The sequence below is a fragment of the Aotus nancymaae genome, unplaced genomic scaffold (assembly GCF_030222135.1).
Source record: "Aotus nancymaae isolate 86718 unplaced genomic scaffold, 86718_ANA_hifiasm-v0.15.2.pri h1tg000072l, whole genome shotgun sequence".
Taxonomy (NCBI): Eukaryota; Metazoa; Chordata; class Mammalia; order Primates; family Aotidae; genus Aotus; species Aotus nancymaae.
Window position 1 is genome coordinate 9,741,801 of NW_026988487.1, and position 9,786 is coordinate 9,751,586.

At 45.0% G+C, this 9,786-nt stretch overlaps 1 protein-coding gene across 2 annotated transcripts in view; it reads left to right on the forward strand.

The window, feature by feature from the left end:
* Window positions 1-9,786, forward strand: part of DGKE (diacylglycerol kinase epsilon) — a 59,584-nt gene that overhangs the window by 40,601 nt on the left and 9,197 nt on the right. The window lies entirely within an intron of this gene.

Genomic DNA, 9,786 nt, shown 5'->3' on the forward strand with positions numbered 1-9,786 from the left:
TGAGGGGGAGATCTGCAGGGTGCCTCCAGGAAAGACTTCCTTGCTCTTAAAAAGACAGAGGCAATGTCCTGGCAGATGACTGCAGCATTGCAGCCATCTTCTGACTATGAGGGACTCAACACTGACGACAAAGCCAACAGGCCAAGAAAGGTGGTGCAGAAAGAGGGAAAGAGCCCTTGATGACAAGTTGAGACAATGTTGAGTCAACCAACCCTGCAGCTGTCCTAGCTTGGGACTACTGAGTATGTGAGATAAAATTTTTCTTTTTTTTTTTTTTTTTTTTCTGAGACAGAGTTTTACTCTGTCACCCAGGTTGGAGTGCAGTGATCATAGCTCACTTCAGCCTTGAAGTCTTGGGCTCAAGCGATCCTCCCACCTCAGCCTCCCAAGTAACTGGGGCTACAGGAATGCACCACCACAACCAACCCTTATTTTTTTCAGTTGGGTTTTCTGCTCATTGCCACCAAAATCAGCATCCTAACTGATACATTTATGTAAAGTCCTGGTACATTACCAGAGTCATAGGAAGTTGAAATAAATGTCAGCTATTATATCATGACGATGATGATGATAATGATGATGATTGTTGGAAACAGATGCCCAGCGTTACAAAGAAAAATGAGCACTGAGACAAAGGATCTTTCAGCAATGCAATTTTTACTTCCTGCACTGCAGGAGAGGTACTCTTGCTAGCCATCTTGCCAGAGAGTGCAATGAACAAAGGAAAACAGACATATTTATCCCTTACACATTTGGTGTCGTCCTTACTGCTGTCTGATCTCTATTGGCTGGAGCCAGCCCTCACAATCTAAACTAAAACCTGATTTGCTAACAACTTAAAACTTTTCTAAATAGGTAAAAGCAATGGAGAGTTGGGACATGCCTGTGAGCACGTCCAGCACAGATATCTTGGTTAAAGTACAAGGACATAGAATGTACTACGTGCCTGTAAGCATGGCATGTCTAACAGCTACATAGGATAGGGCTTAACAAAGAGTTATAAGCACATTTATAATTTATTCTTTAACAAGAAAGGAAACTTTTGGGCCGGGCTTGGTGGCTCACGCTTGTAATCCCAGCACTTTGGGAGGCTGAGGCAGGTGGATCATGAAGTCAGGAGTTCAAGACCAGCCTGGCCAAATTGGTGAAATCCTGTCTCTACTAAAAATACAAAAAATTAGCTGGGCATGGTGGCATACGCCTGTAATCCCAGCTGCTTGGGAGGCTGAGGCAGGAGAAATGCTTAAACCCGGGAGGTGGAGGTTGCAGTGAGCCAAGATTGTGCCACTGCACTCCAGGCTGGGTGACAGAGTAAGACTCCGTCTCAAAAAAAAAGAAAGGAAACTTTAAAGAGGAACTTTTTCTACTTCCCACAATGATGATGAAGAAAGTGGGTGGATCTTGAAGGGCAGAATGCTAAGGTGAAAATAGCTGAGATCCTGGAGAACACTCACTTTTAGAGGAGACTGGAGAGAGGATGAAATGACAATCAGTAAAGGAAAAGGGAAGCGAAGTTTAATGCAAGCAAAGGGAATGAGAGTAACACGCAAGGGATACTAGTTCCACCATGTGGAATGCCACAGAAGGGACTCTTTTCCCTTCCTCCCTTGAGGGGAGACCTGGAGGGGAACCAAATTTGGCTCACAAAGGCTCACCTTTATGTACCAGTTGATGTCTTTTAAGGTGTCTCTCTAGACAAGTGATTCTCAAAGTGCAGTTCCCAGACCAGCAGACACAATGATACGGGATCTCTCCATGTTGCCCAGGCTGGTCTCACTGCTGAGCTCAAATGATCTGCCCACCTTAGCCTCCCAAATTGCTGGGATTACAGGCGTGAGCCACCATGCCCAGCCTATTTTTTCTTTAGGACACTGGGAATGGTCATATTTAGCATCAGTTGTTTTTTGTTGTTTTTTTTTTTTTTTTTTTTTTTGTGTGTGTGTGTGTGTGTGTGTGTGTTTGGAGACAGAGTCTTGCCCTGTCACCCAGGCTGGAGTGCAGTGGTATGATCTCAGCTCACTGCAACCTTCCACCTCCCAGGTTCAAGCAATTCTCGTGTCTTGGCCTCTTGAGTAGCTAGGATTACAAGTGCACACCATGCCCAGCTAATTTTTGTATTTTTAGTAGAGACAGGATTTCACCACGTTGGCCAGGCTGGTCTTGAACTCCTGGCCTCATGTGATCCACCCACTTCAGCCTCCCAAAGTGCTGGGATTACAGGCATGAGCCACCACACCCGGCCTAGCATCAGGTTTTAAATTTTACTTTTTCTCCTCTGTTATAAATTCCTCTGGCTGACTCCAGACATACAGCACATCTGTTAATGCATGCTGGGCTTGTGTTCTCAATGTGCACTGACACCAGACCAACATCTCTTGTGTGTCTCCTGTGTCCCAGGCATTGTTCAGAGTATTTAGGAAACAGCAATGAACAAAAGAGATGAAACACCTGCCCTCATGGAGCTCACTTTCTAGTGAGAAGTGAAAGAGTAAGATGAAGGAACTGTGCCTTTCCTTACATCACCCATGCTTAAAATAGAACCCAAAACCACACGTGCGGTTCTTCAAATACCAGGCACATGCCTCCTCAGGGCCTTCTCTCTCTCCCAGAACTTCGCTTAGCCTAACCCTCTCCCCACTTCATTCTGGACACTGAGCAAACGTCACCCCATCAGAGGGGTCTTTCCTGAATGCCTTAGCTAGACCAGCACACACATATATATATCATGCCGTGCCCCAAACTGGGTTTGTTTTCTTTACGGCCCTTTTCCCTAGACTGATATTTATCTGTCTGTTGTCTGTTTCCTCTACTAGAATGTAGGCACCACGGAGGCAGGAATTTGGGTTTCTTTTTTCCCTGCTGTCTCCCCAGCCAAGGGACAACGCCTAGCACCCAGTTGGCACTCAAGAAGTATTTACTGAATGAATAAGTCACCCCTTCATTGATGTCAGTTTGGCAACAGTAGTACTGACAGAGGAGATCGTGGCTGGAGTTCTGGGCAAGGAACCACAGAGGCATACTTAAGGGGAAGGGGAAACGAAAAATTACCTGGAGGAGCAGTCATCCTAAATATAGCAGCAGCAGATGACCCACAACCAGGGAGGGCACTCTCAACCACATCAGATTCTGCAAGTTGGCAGGGTTGTCATTGAATATCACTGCCTTGTTAAGGAATGCAGGGTCAATTTGCAGCTTGGGAGAAGGAACTATCTGATGGAAAGGGAGAAATTAAAGATATAAAAAAGAGACAACTATGGAATAGAATTCCAGCATTTACATTTTAACCTTCTTTTTTTTTTTGAGATGGCGTTTCATTCTTTTGCCCAGGCTGGAGTAAAGTGGTGTGGTCACAGCTCACTGCAACCTCCGCCCTTGGTTCAAGTGATTCTTTTGCCCCAGCCTCCCGAGTATCTGGGATTATAGGCGCCCGCCACCACGCCTGGCTAATTTTTGTATTTTTAGTAGAGACGGGGTTTTGCCATGTTGGCCAGGTTGGTCTCGAACTCCTGACCTCAGGTGATCCACCCACCTCCCAAAGTGCTGGGATTACAGGCATGAGCCACTGCGCCTGGCCTTGTTTTAACCTTCTTTTGGTCTCTACCTTGCCATAAGGCCAGGTGTGATGGCTTCTAGTATTCCTTCCTTTTCCCTGTCTCAGAGACTACTGATTCCTAAAAGTGGACAGCAGTGCTTAGTCCTGCTGAACCTAGTTCCTGGTTACTGGCTACCTTCCAGACAGGGGCCAAATGAAAATTCAATGTGTGCCATTGTTAGAATATGTTTTAAAGAAATCTGATTTGAGGCATATGAAACAGTTGGACATAAAGGATAGTGTCTCATTATAAGTCATTAGGAATAGGCAAGAAAAAGCAAAACAGAAACTGCCCCACCTAACAGGTAGGGCTCCTATTCTAGAACAAAGTGCTGCTCACAGAATAGTACAAAGTCATGCAGCAACTACATCCAATACATAAATGCAGAAGCTTTTTTATTTATACCTTGTATAATTTGTTACGATTACATTGCTGGGCTGGGTGCCGTGGCTTACGCCTGTAATCCCAGCACTTTGGGAGGCTGAGGTGGGTGGATCACTTGAGGCCAAGAGTTCAAGACCAGCCTGACCAACATGGTGAAACCATATCTCTACCAAAAAATACAAAAATTAGCCAGGTGTGGTGGCACATGCCTGTAATCCCAGCTACTTAGGAGGCTGAGGCAGGAGAATCACTTGAACCCGGGAGGCGGAGGTTGCAGTGAGCTGAGATCATGCCACTGCACTCTAGCCTGGGCAACAGAGTAAGACTCTGTCTCAAACAAACAAAAAGATTACACTGCTGGCATACATTTCTTTTCTTTTTAGAGACTGGGTCTCACTATGTTGCTCTGGTCTGGGCTCAAACTTGTGATCTCAAAGCAGTCCTCCCACCTCAGCCTCCAAGTAGTTGGAACCAGGCCTAGATTTGGCATCTAATGATAGTTGGTGCTTCCTAAATCATTAGTCAATCTCAATTTCTATTTTTAAAATAACTAGTCAAAAAGGAAACTGCAAATTGCTTTTAGCTTTGTATAAAGAGATAATTAGTGAGTAGTTTATAAAGTGGGAATGATAAGCTTCTGAGCTTTTTTAAAAAAGAAGTCATTTCTGTTAAAGAACCATTGATTTAGTTTGGCACTTTAAGAACTTAGTTTCTGGGGCCGGGCGCAGTGGCTCACGCCTGTAATCCCAGCACTTTGGGAGGCCGAGGCGGGTGGATCACGAGGTCAAGAAATCGAGACCATCCTGGTCAACAAGGTGAAACCCCGTCTCTACTAAAAAATACAAAAATTAGCTGGGCATGGTGGTGCACGCCTGTAATCCCAGCTACTCGGGAGGCTGAGGCAGGAGAATTGCCTGAACCCAGGAGGCAGAGGTTGCGGTGAGCCGAGATCGCGCCATTGCACTCCAGCCTGGGTAACAAGAGCGAAACTCCGTCTCAAAAAAAAAAAAAGAACTTAGTTTCTGTGCCTTATACAGGTGACACTAACTCTTTGTGCCATTTCAAGGGTTGTGTATCTGGTGGTACCAGTAGCATCAAAGAGTGATTAATGATCCAATATTATTAATGAATACATGGATATTGGTATTGGAGGTCAAATACAATCTTTGTGAATCTTTTATGTAGAGAAGGGTGATGTAAAATTACAAACTTTTTTTTTTTTTAAATATATGAACATTCTCCTGTCCTCAAGAGTAGGACAATAGTAAATTCTCAGAACAATCATAAATTAACACAGATGCTGGCCAATCTGAAACTAGTACATTAAGTGTTCAAGGAGAATGAGGCCGGGCATGGTGGGTCACGCCTATAATCCCAGCACTTTGGGAGGCCGAGGCAGGTGGATCACCTGAAGTCAGGAGTTTGAGACCAGCCTGGCCAACATGATGACACCCCGTCTATACTAAAATACAAAAAAATTAGCCAGGCTCAGTAACACCACCACCACCAAAAAAAAGAAAAAAAATTAGCCAGGTGTGGTGATGGAAAAAAAAAGTGTTCGAGGTGAATGAAAAGACTGAGGAAGTTGGGCAGATTTTATTTTTTTCAAAGCTGGCCACAGCCCTACTTCCCATCCTACGTTAACTTACCAAAAAGCCCAACGTTCTTACACTGTGTGCCCACAGAACACTGAGCTGACACTGCTTTTTAAGGGAATTAGCATAACTGTAGCACTTCTATTTATCACTGTCTTTAAGCTGCCTAGACTATGATTGTTATAACACCCCACTAGCGTTGAGCCTTTACTGTGTGTCAGCTGCTTACTGTGTCTCATTTCGTTGTGCCATAACACTAAGATGTCATTACGCTCATTCTGTTGGTGAGGAAATAAAGAAGTACAGTAACTTGCCAAGGTCACAGGAATGGTGAAGCTGGGGTTTTCCTCACACACCACACTGCTTTGTCTCAATATTACAATGGTGATCTGTTTCCAATTCACAGGAATATAATTTAAAATAGCCAATAGAATGCTCTCAAATTGGAAATGTTCTTCTACCAAGTTTTTTGACCTTTTGTATTTCTTTTTTTTTTAATGCTGAAAGAGTATTTATTTGTCTATGCACCCTGGAGGCTGCCTCTAAATTTAAATATCCAGCATGGGGCCTTGGCCCTCCTGGCTGTGGGGTGGGTGTCAGGATGGGTCCTGGAGCCCTTCCATGGAAGTGGAACCCAGAGCCTGGAGGTGGGATGCCCTGAGCCAGCAGCTCCCAATAGCAACAAAAGGGGAGAAGGAGATGGGAGCCAGACATTCATCCCAATCCCAGAGACGCCAAGGGGAGGGGAAGATGCTTTGGGCCCAACCGCCAGGCTGAGGGTTGGCCAAGCTGGGGGTGCACATATGTGAAAAAAAGTAGAGGCCCAGTGCCATGGGCAGAGGCTATATCCTAGGTGCCCGCCCCAGTGCCAGCCAACCCAAGACAGGAGAAAGGGGTTGGCAGTTTTGCCTCTGAGAGATACAGGTGGCACCTGGCCCCCCTGTGAGGTGAGTCGGTATGGGGAAGGCACCAGCACTGCGGTCTGAGGGCTGGCGGAAGACGGAGTATCTCAGCCTGTTGCATGGGTGCATGCCCACCCGCCCCCCAGCTCTTTGGAGGCCAATGTGGAAGGCATCCTGTGGCCACTGGTCACAGGCACAGTACCTCTGGGACACAGTGAGGGTTGGCAGGTTGGGGAGCAGGCTGGCATTGGGAGATTCATCATCATCAGACAGGTCAGCATCAGGTGGGTAAGAGCTGGCTGAATGCAGGGAGGATGGCAGGTCCTAGCATAAGCTCATGACTTCACATTTCTAGAGAGTAAGTGCCAGCAGATGACAGAAAGAATTAACAAGTAGCAAATATACATTCACAGAAAAGTTCAGAGCAGCTGGTTTTGCTTGGTTCATGTGTTCGAGTGTGGGTATGGGTGTGTGTGGGGGGGGTGTGGTGTGTGTGCTTTGGTGCAGACAGTGTGGCACCTGCTCCTAGTTGTGGATATATTGTATGCCTATAACACTGTCTTCTTGTTTCCATTATGAAATTAAATATACCTTTTCATGGGGCTACAGAAAGATCATCAGTCATTCTATGGCAGCAGCTTTTCATGAATCCCCTAAAACTGTGTGCAAAGTTGCCTTCTGTGTATGTGTGTGCATGTGTTGTTCTGGTGAGGGAGGTCTGAGGTCAAGCTACAGATTCCCAAAGAGGTCTGTGATTCCAGAAAGATTTAAAAAACCACTGACCATCTACCCTTCTACTTATCTGCCATCTCTCCATCATGTTTACATCATCGATGCATGCATATGTCTATTTATCCACTAAGAGACAGATTTCTTTCCAGATAGTAGCATTTGAGATGATTTATTTGTAATTTTCTGTCCTGCTTTAGTCCTTCATAATGACAATTGTATTAGTCCGTCTTCACACTGCTATAAAGAACTGCCTGAGACTGGGTAATTTATAAAGAAAAGAGGTTTAATTGACTCACAGTTCAGCATGACTGGGGAGGCCTCAGAAACTTACAATTATGCCAGAAGTCAAAGGGGAAGCAAGGCAACGTCTTCACAAGGCAGCAGGAAGGAGAAGTGCTAAGCCAAGGGGGAAGAGCCCATTATAAAACCATCAGATCTCATGAAAACTCACTATCACGAGACCAGCATGGGGAAAACCTCTCCCATGATTCAGCTACCTCCACCTGCTCTCTCCCTTGACAAGCAGGGATCATGGGGATTCCAATTCAGGATGAGATTTGGGTGGGGACACAAGCCTACTCATATCAACCGTGTGTCATTTTTAGAAAAATAATGAATTAAGAGAAAAGGACAACTGATCTGTCCAACCTATCTTTATACCTCCATTGACAGGAAACTCAACCAGCTCTCTAGTTGGCCTAGTCTGCCTTTGTTTACCTCAAAGTATTCACATTTCTTCCACATGCTGAATTCATGGCTAGGCAATGAACAATTCAATGAAGAAGACTGAGCACAGTGGCTCATGCCTGTCATCCCAGCACTTTGGGAGGCCAAAGGGCGAATCGCTTGAGGCCAGAAGTTCCGAGACCAGCCTGGCCAACACGGTGAAACTCCATCTGTACTCTAAAAATACAAAAAATAGCTTGGGATGGTGGAGCCTGCCTGGAATCAAGGTGCTACCCTTGATACTGGGTAGCTACTCAGGAGGCTGAGGCAGGAGAACCACCTGAACCCAGGAGGCAGAGGTTGCAGTGAGCCAAGATTGGGCGACTACACTCCAGCCTGGGCGATAGAGCTAGAGGCTCTCAGAAAATAAACAAACAAACAATCGATGAAGCTCCAGGGGGTAGATAAAACAGAAGTGAATCTTGGGGTGAGAGACAGGGAGAGGCATCTGTGGCTGGATCCCTAGAAGTTATCTGAGGACACCAGCCTGCTTTGCCACCCCAAATCAGGGACAGAGTGCCAAAAACAGCGAACAGGGCTCAGCACAGCCTGCACCTGCAAATGGCTTATCTGTGGTTCACAGAACAAGCTCAGGAGGCTGGCAGGGAGAAAGAGATACAGTGAGGCAGAAAGGAGAAGAACAAAGTCCAAATACACAAGGGGAGGGAGTAGGTGAGGCTCACCCAATGTCAGCAGCCCTTGGGTGCAGGAACTCTGTGGGGAATGGAGCCCAAGAAGGGAGTGGTGGCAATGCCAACATGCCTCCGTCGAGAGAAAAGGCCCTTTGGCTATAATACTGTGTCCTAGTTCCCAAGGCAGCCCCCAGACAGATTCCCCTCAAAATGTAGGTGTGTGTATGGGTATGTAGAGAAGCTAGAATAACCACATGTACCATATTTTAAATGTTAACCTATTTTTACCTCAAAAATTTCATCTGGTCCTCATGAAACCTTTAATGCAGGCAAAGTTAAGACTCAGAAAGGAGCAACAATCTTGCATATTCTTCACATGTACCCCAAAACTTAAAATGCAACAAAATATATATTAAGAAAAACACTGAATATTAAATAGAAAGAAATGCTGAAAGAATTTGTAATATGCAATACATTATTTTTTTAAACTACCGAGTTAAAAAACACTGACAGAAAAAAAAATTCCAAAATGCTAGAATGGATGATTTAGGGAAGAAAATTATAAATGGTCTTCTTCCTTTTCTTTCTTAATTTTCTGGTTGTGACTCTACCAATTAAAATTTTATATGCAAAAAAAAAAAAAAAAAAGACTCAGGAGATGTGCCTGGACTCTGGACTAAGGACACACAGCTCAATAAGGCAGCAGAGGCATCAGCAAAAGAACCCTATTTTGTGTGTGCATTCATTCCAAATTGCCCCCTCTAAACTAGGCTGTTTCAGTGTATCCTTTCCCCTTTACTCCTTAATTCGCTTTTTTAGAGCCTTCCTGTATTGTACGTATTGGAATTGATCTACAATACAGGTAGACTGTGACTCCAAGGTCAATAACAATCGGGGATCCATCGGTTATTCATGATGCTATGGCATTTCAAGACTGCCTGGGAACTGATGAGAAAACAGGTAAAACCGATGAGCAAGTCCAAGTTTAGCCCATGGGTCACTCCAGCAGATGAGTGACTTAAAAACCATACACGTGTGCCCACACACACACTCCCAGCTTGGCTTTAGCAAGGAGTCACAACTTACCATCCTGAACTTTTTATTGGAAAAAAAAGTGTCCCCAGACAGTTGAGTCATCTTTGAATAGAAGGACAAGTCTGTCACTGACATACTGAATATTTTTAGAGTTACAGTGACAGGAAGGAAAACCTGCAAAGGGGGC